The following is a 13,946-nucleotide window of genomic DNA, read 5'->3' as shown; positions in this document are numbered from 1 at the left end:
TATATATATATATATATATATATATATATATATATATATATATATATATATATATATATATATATATAATACGTCAGAACTGGTAGTACTAAGATCATTTTAATTCTCCTCCGTTTTCTAAGATACAAGCGAAGTGAATTCTTCCTCTCGCACATACGCACATAACTGTACAAAAGCTGCACCTCTCTCTCTCTCTCTCTCTCTCTCTCTCTCTCTCTCTCTCTCTCTCTCTCTCCGTGTTTCATGACTTGACCTCAGCAGGCACAAGGAACGAAAAAGCCTTCGCCTCGGCCAGCACTTTCTCTTCGTAGTTTTTTTTTTTTTTTGGTTATCCTGAGAAATTGAGGAAAATGATTACACTTTCCTCCGCTATAATTCCTTCTTCGGCCACTTTCAAGTTCCCCCGAGGCGCTGAGCAACTCCCCGGACCCGCCGTAAAAAAGAAATCCGATGAAAAAGAACGAAAAACTTGTGTGGTTTTGTTCCGTCGCCTTGTTTGAAGTAGACCCATGATTGGGGAAGCTTGAGGTAACTGGTGTGAACCGGATATGAGACTAGAGCGTCGACGATTCTGAAGTTCGCATTTTAAACCATTTTAAAATCCTATAGAGTTTTTATTGTTATACAAACAGCGTTCGTGCGTTGAAATATTATACGATGTATCTGCCGTGTGTTTATATACACACCTGCGGGCTCGTCTGTCGGCTAGGGGTTGAGATATGAGAGTAAATGCAAACCCGTTTGACCGAAGAGCGAATCGCTGGAGCAGATATGTGACTGAACACGTCTCTTTTATTGCGAATGCGTCACTTCATGTTTTGCGCGCGCGCGTGTGTATGTGCTTGCGTGGGTATGCACGTGTATGTGTGTTATCGTAAGCTAAGAAATATTCCCTTTTTAGGCCGTAATTCCGTAAAAACGAGTTTTAATCAAAAGGCAGTTTTTTTTTTCACTCCGCTTCTGAGTCAAGCGAGTTTGCTGCTGCCGCTGCTGTTGACGCTGCCAATAGACTTTTAAAAGGACAGGATTGCAAAGGGGGTCAGGGAAAAGCTGCTGCTGCTGCTGCTGCTGCCGCTGCCATGAAGACCTGTTTGGTCTTGGGCTCCTACGACTGTTTTTGATTTGCAAGCGCACGTACGTCCACGGTCCGCCCCCACACAACCCCCCCCCCCCTTACGCACAGATATAGGCCTATAAAATCGATGCTGGGCCTATAAAATCGATTCTTTAAATATTTTAATATTTCTGTTTATTTAAATTTTGTTCACTTTATCAGAGTTGAAACTCCTGATATTTCTTTAAATATTTTGCAATCGACTCTTATTTAAATATTTTAGTATTTCTATTTATTTAAATTTTGGTTCTGTACTTTATAGCAGAGTTGAAATCTCCTGATATTTCTCTCTATATTTGAGTGGATATTAGGCCTATAAGATGCAATCGATTCTTCTTTAGATTTTCCTACTTATTCAAATTCTGGTTCTGTACTTTATAGCAGAGTTGAAATCTCCTGACATTTCTCTTTACATTTGAGTGGGAAAGTTCATTGTTATGCTGTCTTGAACCCCAAATGGCGTAAGATCGAATCCAGGCCTGGGCAGATGCATTTGTCATACGTAATTACCTTTCGGTGTTAAATTGTACCAAAGGTAAAGAGCGAAGTTGATATTATTGGGTATTTGGGGCTTGATATTTGAAAATCTGTAAATGGCGCAGTTTAAGTAGTGACAAAACCATCTATCTACCTGTCTTTCTATACATACATATACATATATAATATATATGTATATTATATAATATCTATTACTGAGTAATATATAAATTACACAAAAAAAAACTAATATTGCCTGCGACTGTCTGAATGTGTCAATTGATATATTGACTTACTGGGTCAAGCACTGCTGACCACGGCTTGCACCTTTAGACATAACATTAGGCCTATGTCAAGGAACAACTGCTTGACAGTAGACAGACACACGCACAGAAATAGAGTTCATGATTTCCTGTTTTTAGACGGAAATTGGTTATAGAGGGTCGTAAATGACAGGAATATGGAGAGAAGATTATGTTCTGATTTAAAGCATTTGATTTTATGATTTTATCAGAATTACTTATTAGGTCTAAATGACAACAGTTTTATATCGTCCTCAGTTAACCTGGGTTCAACCCACAGGAGGGAAACGGCTTGATTTCAGTACGTATTACTTAGACAACTGGAGAACAGCATAAGTCTAGCAACCCCATCCCAAAGGCTTGCCGCAGCGGCGCTCCAAAGCTCAGTTTTTAACGATTAGATGTTGATTCATTATTAACATCTAAATGTTAATTAATACATCGAATTCCCCTTTATTTTGGAGAGAATAGATTGCTTATGGTAAGCTAGGAGTAGCTGAGATGGCTGAATGAAAGGTCAAACCTAAATGCCATTAGACCTAGTCATTTCTTACCGTCATTTTGACGGTAATGGACACCCAATCATTTGCATATCAGGCAAAACTTGCAACTGACCTATTTGTCAAAATAATCAAAGGTTCTTTCGAAGCCATTTGAAGGTTTATTAGAAGCTGTGAGCCGTCTTGCAGAAAGGTGTTCTCGTTGTGTCCGTCGTCTGCCTACCGGTTTGCCTGTCAATCTGTGCCCAGCCCCAACTGCCATTTGGAGTGCGATAATGAATTTTCCGACAGCCTCTGAAGTGAATGCCTTCGGAGATTCATCCTCCGAGCTGCTTTATCGCAGCGTCCATCTAAAACTGCTTTTTAGCCCTGGCGTTGCTCACACACACATACACTGACATTTTAGTACCGGAGTTCTCTCTCTCTCTCTCTCTCAGTTTTAAACTGTTACGACACTATAGGAGCGAGACACTCTCTCTCTCTCTCTCTCTCTCTCTCTCTCTCTCTCTCTCTCTCTCTCTCTCTCTCTCGCAACTGCATTGCACAAGAAGTGGCCGAATACGACTTGGGGACGATTGAATGGCGAGGAGAAATGAAGGAAGAAGAGAAATGAAGTTGATTTGCTAGGTCCACGGGTGGCTGGACGGAGGCGCAATATGGCTGCCAGGTGGGGGCGGTATAGGTCTGGAGTTAGAAGACTCGCACATAGTCTTAAGACATCATTCCACGAAGAGATGACTAACGTGGGCGTGCAAGAAGCGTTGTACACTGGAAAAGATTGGTTACGAGATGCCTGGAGAGCGGATGAAAGGGAAAGCGACAAAGAGAGAGAGAGATAGCTGCCCATTCCCAATGTGAAAGGTTCCCTCCCTCCCTCCCTCCCTCCGGAGAGTCGGTTCTTAAGGGGGCGATGACGTAGGTGGCAACGGTCGGTCTCCGGCGACCTCACCTCCTCGGGAGAGCGTGAATCAGCGCCGAAGAGAATGGCGAAGTTAACCTCAAACAACTCCGGGGTTCGTGTTTGCGCGCTTTTTGGGCACTCCGTGGTCTTTGGTCTTTTGTGAGGCCATTCTTCGTGTTTTCTGCAGCGGTTGAACTTTATAGACTCCATGATTTATGGTTCTGGCGAATGTCTTTGGGACCAAGCTTACGCGCCGTTTCTAGCAAGAAGAAGAAGAAGTATGTTATTGTTTTGAAACGTCGTATAGACTTCTTATCATAATTATCATTCCTCAGGTTGAAATATCCACAAAACAAGGTTGCAAACCAAATAAAGAAGCAATGAATGTACAAAAATATACAAATATACCTTTCAGTACCTCAGAAACACCGAGAAAAACAAATAAACACACAAAAAAAAAGTAGTCCCAAACCAGTTGGAGGAAAGAATAGGCCGAAAATCTTTCTCAGTTGCATGACTTTGCCAGACTCCATCATATTATCTCTCCTACGCCCGAATAAAGGTTTGGGGTTCCTTTTGTGCTCACCTTTCGTGCTCATTTGTCCGGCCTAATCCTGCCCCCAACACCGGTCGTACCCGAGTTCAGTCGGGTATGTTAATTTTTTTTTCGGGTTGAACACCTTTTTGTAGGCAGCGAGTCCGTGTTTTAGGTTAGGGCTCCATTTTGTGGGCTAGAACTCTTGCTTTTGTTGAAGGACACTCCATTTTATACACTATAATTCTGTTTTTTAGGCGAGGACTATATTTTGTAGAATAGGATACTATTTTGTAGGTTAGCACTGTTGTGTAGAATAGAATTCTGTTTTGTGTGAAACAGAATACTGTTCTGTAGGTTAGCATTGTTGTGTAGAATAGAATTCTATTTTGTGTGAAATAGAATACTGGTGTGTAGAATAGAATTCTGTTTTGTAGGTTTTTCTCTCTGTTTTGTAGAGAAAAATTCTGTTTTGTAGGTTAGGTCTATCCTGTAGAACAGAATTCTATTTTGTAGGTTATCACTGTTTTGTAGAATATAATACTCTTTCGTAGGTTAGCACAAGGTTATAAGGTAGAATTTCAATTTGCAGGTTATCGCTCTGCTTTTTAGAATAGAATCCGATTTTGTAGGTTATCACTCTATTCTGTAGATTAGAATTTCATTTTGTAGTTCAGGACCCTATTTTTTAGAGTAAAATTCCATTTCGTAGATTGGGACACTGTTTTGTTGAATAGAATTCTATATTTTGTAGAACGACACTTCTTTTGTGAGTATTATTTTTTTTTTTTTTTTTGTGTAGGTTACAATCCATTTTGTAGAGTAGAATTTACTTTGTAGTTCAGGCCGCCGTTTTGTCAGCCATAACTCCTATTTTGTAGGATAACACCCCATTTTGTAGGTAAGACTTTTATTTTGTAGGTTGGGATTCCATTTTGTAGGCTAGAATTTCTTATAATAAGTAATAATTCCTATTTTGTGAGTTAGATCAACATTTTCTAAGTTAGAACTATAATAGAAAAGCCTGTTAACATTGCCAATAACGGTAACCCGTCCAGCACTCTTACAAAGGGCCTGAGGAACCTGTTACAAGCCGTAATGTGTCCCATTGAACCCACAGAGTAATCAGAACCCGTGAGACATGATTGGAGGAGGGTGTGAGGCCAGCAACTTCATCCCAAAAGAATTGTAGAGAACTCATTTGGACAGTTAAGTTTTACAGGTGTACCCTTCTGGTCTACAACAAGTGTTTTGGGGTGAGGTTGCTAGCCCCATGCTTTTAGACATTAGGGGTGCAGCTTACCTCATTCAACTGACCACCAGGGATGGGGTTTGGACTTCTTCCCCACCTCCCAATCCATGCTATAAATTAGCCTATATTTTCTTACATTAAAACATTTCTATCGGTCAACCTTGCTTATCAGTATTGCAGAGTCACTGAATAATGTGCTGAGGAACTTTCTACTTTCGTCATCTTTCAATCATTTCTGTTTCTTGTGATTCTCAAGGATTCTTTCACACTTGATTTGTCACAATTTTTGTAGCAGTAGAATTTGTACACACACACACACACACATATATAGATATGTGTGTCTATATATATAATTCTTTAACATTCCAGCTCTCCAAGTCTTTCTTGGTCTTCCTCTCTTCTCCCTTTCCAACACTTTTGGTTTATTCACTTTTCACCAACGTGTAGTCTTCTTTTCTCTCCACAAGACCAAACCATCTCAGAATACTTGGATACAGGCCTTTTTACCACTTCTGCATGTTTTCAAATTTCTCATCCTTTCAGTTCTTATGCCTCTTTGGCAATGCAAACAGGTTACATTCATAGCTTTAAGCATTTTCTTCCATTCACATTCAAAATCCATCCTAAACATTTCACTTTACATTATAATCAGGCAAAATTACCTGAAAATAGATGCTTACAATAACCTTATTTGAACTGCCAGCCACTGAATCACCAGACCAAGGCTTAATCCCTTCAGCTACAGGTGGTATAACATGCTGTGATTCCAAGCAAATACTTTTATTCCCTCCGTAGTTGAGTGGACAAGGTGTTGGCACGCAGCTTTAGAAGATCTTTTCCCAATCTTTTGCAAGGACACTGCATCCTTCATTGCTTCACTTATTTTGTGATTCACGTCTTTCATCTTAACGCCGTCTGTCACATATCAACAGTTTCCAGTCTTCCACCATCCATATTTTACTGTCATTCCTTAGTTTTGTTTTCAACTAGCTGTATAACATTACCCTAGGTCACTTGCACTCTCAACTTTCTCCTCTTGCAAACACTCAAAATCTTTTCTTAGTTTTTCCAGTATCTCTTCACTGTCTCCAGTTGCATACACACATCAGCACTTCTGTATTCAATTTATGACTCTTTTCCTTTCCCAGTTTCCTTTCCTTTCTTGTTGCATTACTCTGGGCATGAAGGTACCTAACATGCCACTCTCCTGTCTGCATATTCTAACACATGCTCAGGTTAGTTCACACAAACTTCTTAACACCTGTAACAACTTTTCTAGCAAACCATTCTTTCTCAGCACCCAAGACATTGTCTCTGTTGGTTCTACCATAATGTCTGTATGTGCAACTAACAGCTTTTTTCCTGAGGCCTGAAACTTCTCATATTTGATTGACACACCCTGTTCTTCCCCTGTCAGTCTTTCTGTTATAGGCTGTGTCTTATGTTTTCCATCAGACTTTTACCTAACAGCTTCACTGATGGACTAAGTAACATTGTGTATATAATCCTTCTTTATGGAGCAGTCATTCCACCCACCGTTTTGGAATCTTTCCTTCACGCAGAGATACCTTACACAGCCTGGTCAGTCATTTAATCACTCTGAGACCCATTATTTATTAACTCTTCTTTCTGCATATTTCTCCTTCATTTTATATGTATATATACATATGTGTGTGTGTTGTTATACATATGTATATATATATATATATATATATATATATATATATATATATATATATATATATATATATTATATATATGTATATATATTTCATGACCAAACTGTTCAACTGTTAAGCAACCAACTGTTGATTATCACCCAGCTGCAACAATTTAGAAGAATGGAACTATTGACTGTTCAGAATACTATTGCAATTTTTGCAGCTGTCAACTTTCCCCCCAGAATGAAACTGCTGAACAGTTCAGCAGTAAATCTCTCACAATGATCGCCTTGTTGCAGAAGCCAGAAAAGTGAAACTGTTCTCGAGCAGTTCAAGAACAAACACTAAACTGACATAACATAACTTAACTGTCAAATCTGAAGCGTTTCAAAACGTATAAGAAAGGGATTGTCGAACTGTTCAAAAACTGCTAAAACTTCTGTAAGACCCAAAAAAGCAAACAATTGCAGGTAATACAACTGTTTTCTTGTTTCTGGCTCAAGTCTAACTGTTCCTTCCATCTCAAGGTTACAGTTTTTTTTTTTTTTTTTCCATTTCCGGATAATTTGGCATAGTTTGGTTAAGTAGTTCTGCAGGATTTGTTTTTCGTGGCCAGATATTTTTCTTTGTTCTGGGAGGTGAGATTTTCTTCTAAGTTTACCTCAGTGATTGCAGAGAATTAACATTATATACTGAATAAATTTATGGTGTAAATACAGGTTTGAACGGGGCAAAGTTCATTAATTTTCAAAACAATGTATTACAGAATAAATATATATGACAGAAAATTATATAACACATATTTATATATTTTATATATATATGTATATAAATTATATATATATATATATATATATATATATATATATATTTATTTATATATAAATATTATATATATATATATATATATATATATATATATATATATATATATATATATGTTTATTTATATATAAATATTATATATATATATGCACATATATATATACATAAATTACAGAATTTTACAAAATTCATTACATAACAGACAAATGTGTTACAAAAGTTTGAAAGATAAAAATGACAAAATAAAAAAAATTTACAAAATTAATTTCAGTTTAGAAGAAAAATTTTAACATCTCTCTAAATAATTAACCAGATTGAAAAAATATATTAAACATTCCAGAAAAAAAATTAGTGTTACAAATTTTTTAAAAAATTTGGAGGAAATTAAAAGATATTGTAAAATTATCGAATTATGAAAATGTAATATATATATATAATATATATATATATATATATATATATATATATATATATATATATATATATATATATATATATATATATATATTTATATATATTGAGAGGTTTATGACCCCTTTTCAAAATTATTAAAAATATGAACAGACACATTAAGTTTATTCACCAAATAAAAAAATGACCAAATATTGGATTTGTGATACGTCAAGTCATTCTGTCTGACAGCAAACTCAGCCAATAAATTAGACGAATATTAATACATTAGTAATAATAAATCTAGTGTTTCCATTCATTGAATAAACACAGTTATTCAAGCTGGTTCATTATTCACTCTGACGAAAGTGAAATTTGCACTCAATCACACTTAAATTTATTATCCAATAGACGTATCATACAAGCTAAACAATTTATGACAAAAACTAACAAAGTTCCTTTGGGTATGAAAAAAAAACAACCTATAATCTTCCAGAGATAAATTAAAAATTTTTTTCATCTGAAAAAAAAAAATTCAAACGAAGGTGATCAACTCTGGAAGGGCTTAGGGGAACTGGTTACCGTTGTGTGTGTGTGTGTGTCTGTCCGTGCGTCGTCTGTGTGTGTGTCTGTGCGTCTGTGCTTCTAAAGGGAAGATAAAGGGAGTCTCCGCAGCCGTGCGGAGCTGAGTACTCGTCAGGACTTCGTCAGGAGCTGAAGGCACCTTTCTCAGTGTCCCTATATCGGTTTCTCTCTCTCTGTCACCTGTCTGGAATTGTAAGTTTCTCCCTCCCACGTACATCCACGACGATTTAGGAAAGGTTTATTAAGAGATTTGGCTTGTGGACTTTGTCTCTCTCTCTCTCTCTCTCTCTCTCTCTCTCTCTCTCTCTCTCTCTCTCTCTCTCTCTCTCTCTCTCTCTCTCTGAAATGTAAGTTTATGCCCTGGAACTCAAAGGCTTTGAAAAGGTTTAAAATTTTTAGTTTGTGGACTTCTCTCTCTCTCTCTCTCTCTCTCTCTCTCACCTGTCTGAATTGTAGGTTATTGGCCCTGTAACACAAAAGCTTTGAAAAGGTTTAAAAGTTTTAGTTTGTGGACTCTCTCTCTCTCTCTCTCTCTCTCTCTCTCTCTCTCTCTCTCTCTCTCTCTCTCTCTCTCTCTCTCTCTCTCTCTCTCTGAAATGTAAGTTTACGCCCTGTAACAGAAAAACTTTGAAAAAATTTAAAAGGTTTAGCTTGTGGACTTGTGCTACAGGGCCAGTAACCTCTCTCTCTCTCTCTCTCTCTCTCTCTCTCTCTCTCTCTCTCTCTCTCTCTCTCTCTCTCTCTGTCACCTGTCTGAATTGTAGATTATTGGCCCTGTAACTTAAAAGCTTCGAAAAAGTTTAAGAGTTTTAGCTTGTGAACTTGCTCTCTCTCTCTCTCTCTCTCTCTCTCTCTCTCTCTCTCTCTCTCACCTGTCTGAATTGTAGGTTACTGGCCCTGTAACAGGAAAACTTTGAAAAAGTCTAAACGTTTTAGCTTGTGGATTTCTCTCTCTCTCTCTCTCTCTCTCTCTCTCTCTCTCTCTCTCTCTCTCTCTCTCTCTCTCTCTCTCTCCCCTGAGATGCCATTAGCCTCCTGTCTTCCTCAAGGTCTTTGGTTTTAAGTCTGTGAATTTACAGTGTCCGAAGTTTCTCATGTGTGTTATAAAGTGATATGAGAAACTTGATAACTTTGTATGTTTATGCTCATTCTCGTCTGGGACCTAAGTTCTCAAAAGCTTGGTAACTTAGGTTTTGAGATCTTCGACTTAGTCTAGTTTCCAAGTCTTCAGAAACTTGCAGACTTAGGTTTAAGTTTTTGTTGACTCATCCCTGTTTGAATGGTTCTTTTAACTTATTGCACCTTCGTGACTTTTCTCTGCTGGCGTGTTGAGCCTAATTCCTGAAGGCTGGTCCTTCTTGAGTTAGTTTTTTTTTTTTATCTTTTCTGGAAGGGAGTCTTTGTCTTAGTTTTTCCTACTTTCTGAAAGTGAGTTTTTTCCTTTGTCTTTTCTGAAAAAGTCTTTCATTATTTGATTCTCTTTCTAAATTTGAGTCTATTTGAGTCAGTCTTTCACTTTCTAAACTTCCAGTGAAAGTGATTCTTTTTAGTTTTCTGTAAAAGAAAACTGCTGAGATGGCTATTTGTCTATCCGCCCTCAGACCTTAAAAACTACTTAGGCTATAGGGCTGCAAATCGGTATGTTGATCATCCACCCTCCAATCACCAAACATACCAAATTTCAGCCCTCTAGCCTCAGTAGGTTTTATTTTATTCAAGGTTAAGATTAACCACGATCGTGCGTCTGGCAGCGATATAGGTGCCAAAAGCACAGGCCACCACCACCGCCACCACCACAGCATGATACTCTGTACTTATTACAGATCACTTTTACTTTCTGATCTGAACTCCAGACCCAAACCTTCAAATCTTGAGGCAGTGTCACTTTCAGAACTTGATTCCGAAAGTGAATCTTTCATCAGCTGAGTTTTCCCCTTCTATTAGAAAGTGAGTCTTCCTTAACTTGCGAAGTCCTTTCTATTGGAGAAGGAAGGCTTTCTCTAATAACATCTTTTTCCCTTTCTATTGGAAAGCGAGTCGTCCTTGTGTTTTCTGTTTAGCTGGAAACAGAGTTTTTCCTTAAATGTTTTTCATTTTCTAGATTTTGATTTTAAAGTGACAGGTTCTCAGATTGGCTTTATGTTTTGAACTTGGTCAATTTTACTTCCCTTTTTGATGGCTAGTTTTTTTTATTTATTTGGTTTTTGTTTCGTTCTAAAGAATTTTTCTTTAACTTGGCTTTACACTAAGAGATTTTGTTTCAGTTATGTCGCAATTGGGAAAGTGTGATTGTATAGGGTCTATATTCCCACTACATTATTATTGTTATTATTATTATTATTATTATTATTATTATTATTATTATTATTATTATTATTATTATTATTATTATTATTATTATTATTATTATTATTTTGTTTTAATTATGTCGAGAATGAAAAGTAATTATAGATGGTTCTGGGATGTTATGTTTCGTATATATTATTATTATTATTATTATTATTATTATTATTATTATTATTATTATTATTATTATTGTTGTTATTATTATTATTATATAGGAGGGCTGCATTGTCTGAGTTAATTTTAAATTGAATCTTCTCAATGTTCCTTATAATTCTTTTCTCTTCCACGTCTTTTCCAACACTGACGTGGAAGAGGAAAAAACTATAAGGAAATTATTATTATTATTATTATTATTATTATTATTATTATTATTATTATTATTATTATTATTATTATTATTATTATTATTATTATTATTATTCAGATGATGAAGAAACCTATTCATAACGAACAAGCCCACCAAAGGGGCCATTGACTTGAAATTCAAGCTTCCAAAGAATAATGAGGTGTTAAATACATAAAGAAGAGATCCCACTTATTAAAAATAAAAAATAAATTAATAGATTGATACAAATGTATTAAAATGCAAGGAGGATGGTATTAGGATAGTGCTGGAGAAACAAATCCACAGTTATGCATGGGTACTTATATTCAAAAATAAATCTCTACAGGTCCCCAAAAGCTCTTTGTAGAGATTTTTTAAATATATGTACCCATACATAACTGTGGAATTGTTTCTCCATTTCAAGACTCATACTGTTATTGTTATTATGAGTTAGAATGGGCACACATTCGTATGAGACAAACCTAAAGAGTCAACACTATACCACTGCAGCTGTGAAACCTTTATCCAGAACAGAATATATTTTTACCAGTGATAAAGACAAGAGTTAATCTTGTTTCCCTTTGCTCAACAAGCAGTTGTTTCATTTCTTCCAAATCTTGCAGAAAAAATCGTACCAGTCATGAAGACAATGATTTTCCAAACTGCCCTTGCCCTCCTCCTGCTGACATCCCACCTGCAAGTGTCAGCATCCCCCACTGGAAGGCGCCTCTCCGCCAGGGAGAGGGGCTCTGCTTCTCCCGCAGGTTCAGAAGACACTGCCACAGAACAGCCAGAGGAAACCAGCACCCAAGCCTCAAGAATCGCCGCCCAGGAACACAGAGAACCCCAGAGAGAATCCAGCCTAGCCCACAGACTCTCAAACCTGGGCCAGAGAAAGCCCACCACAGCTGCTGAAGAATCTGCCAGCCCAGCCGAGGGACCTACCCCAGCTGAAGAGAAATCTGCTGTCCCAGCTGGTGAGCAGCCCTCCTCCAGCCCAGCTGAAGACGGACACGTCCACACTGCTGGTGACTCCCACGACCACGACCAGAAGGATTCACCCGCCTCGGCTCAGGTCGAGACGTCCACCCACACCCAGGTCGTGTCATCGACTTCAACCCACGTCGAGTCGTCCACTCCAAAGCAAGATGAGTCATCCACCCCAGCCCAGGTAGAGTCATCCACTCCAGCCAGGCGTGGACCAACCCCCCAGAGGAGGCCTGCTGCAGCAGCAGCCCAGGGGCAGAGGGAAGCAGCCGCCCCTAGGAGACCAGGCACCGTCAGAGGGCAGGAAACCCCTGCGGAGCAGTAGACGGAATCTGGTCCACGGAGAACCATTCGACTGCAGACCGTCGTACCAAGTGGAGGTGAGGAACTAGTTGCAATTTATATTGGGAATCTATTATTTAGGGACCACTTGTCTGAACTGCAATTACATACCTGGGCAGTTATTTTATGATGTGGGTACCTGTGTCAAGTTATGATGTGGGTACCTGCGTCATTCCTGCCCAGTTACTTTTTCATACCAGTGATAAAAAAACAAGGGATAAAAAATAGGCTCTTGATTCTGGGAGGAAGCATCAAGCCTTTCTGCCTCTGAGAAAGTTTTAGGAGATCAAAGAAGTAAGGAAAGAATTTCGAAGCTGCTACTAATTTTGATAATGGGGATAATCTTTTGTCATTAGCAATAGTGTAAGTTACCATTCAGAGATAAAGGCAGTAATTAGATGATTTTTCCATTGCATAATGCAATATAGCAAGTACATCAGGTTGCTGGGCAGTTCCCTGTTCAGTGTATGCATTCACATACAGTATTATTATTATTATTATTATTATTATTATTATTATTATTATTATTATTATTATTATTATTATTATAACCATCTACACAACTATCATTTCTAATTGCAGGAGAGAAGAGCAGTTACCTGAACCACCTGGGATCATCAGAACCTGTTAACTGAACCTAACCTGCAGTTTTAGTCATCTCACCTACAAAGAAGAGCTAAAAGTTTGAGATGCAAAATACAAGCTTTAGTTTCGTGGCCCACGATAAACAGGTTCCAGGATCCCCCCTTAGAGTTTATCATAGCAAGTACAAAAGAAGAAAAAATAGTGGGAAATTGGTGTGATTATAAAGGACATTGAATGAGTGTTGATTGTTATTTAATCAATGATAACTGATAATGAATAATTAAGATAATGAATTATTATTAATATGATAAAAGTTGCCTGTGGCTGATAATTCAACATTGATCATCATCAGATGAGAAATGATTAATGAGTGATTATTGGTCATTAAGGACATATCTTTCATTGTTGATGATGGATAATTAATGATAAATGAATGATTAATCACTAATTACTAATTACTGATAATTGGTGATTAACATGAACAAAGCAAAGAATGATTTCAACTAATAAATTATTTTTTTGCAAAACCTGGCTATTTTATTTACAAAAACACCAACTGACAATATATTTTTTTTATTTTTCACAAAACCAAAGACACCTGAAAGAATATTTTCAATTTGAAATTGTTTGTTTGCATTATGTCACTTGACGTTGCGTGGTATGTTTAATTTGGTTATCTCTTGGGGAGCTAAAGACTCCATTGGGTACCTCAGTTCATGGTGTGAGCGCAATTGTGGTGTCCTGTGAGGATTAAATTGTCGTTGTTCTCTCTCCTCTGAAGGAATGAACATCTTGTTAGGGCTATTATCTCTCCCTGAG

At 37.4% G+C, this 13,946-nt stretch overlaps 1 long non-coding RNA gene across 1 annotated transcript; it reads left to right on the top strand.

The window, feature by feature from the left end:
* The first annotated feature begins 8,608 nt into the window (after positions 1-8,608).
* Positions 8,609-13,654, top strand: LOC136856075 (uncharacterized). Its single transcript, XR_010858226.1, has 3 exons — positions 8,609-8,734; positions 11,837-12,580; positions 13,125-13,654. It is a non-coding gene; the product is annotated as an uncharacterized lncRNA (long non-coding RNA).
* The last annotated feature ends 292 nt before the right edge of the window (positions 13,655-13,946 follow it).

This window comes from Macrobrachium rosenbergii, chromosome 34 (genome assembly GCF_040412425.1).
Source record: "Macrobrachium rosenbergii isolate ZJJX-2024 chromosome 34, ASM4041242v1, whole genome shotgun sequence".
Lineage (NCBI taxonomy): Eukaryota > Metazoa > Arthropoda > Malacostraca > Decapoda > Palaemonidae > Macrobrachium > Macrobrachium rosenbergii.
This window is presented reverse-complemented; position numbering and strand designations above follow the sequence as displayed.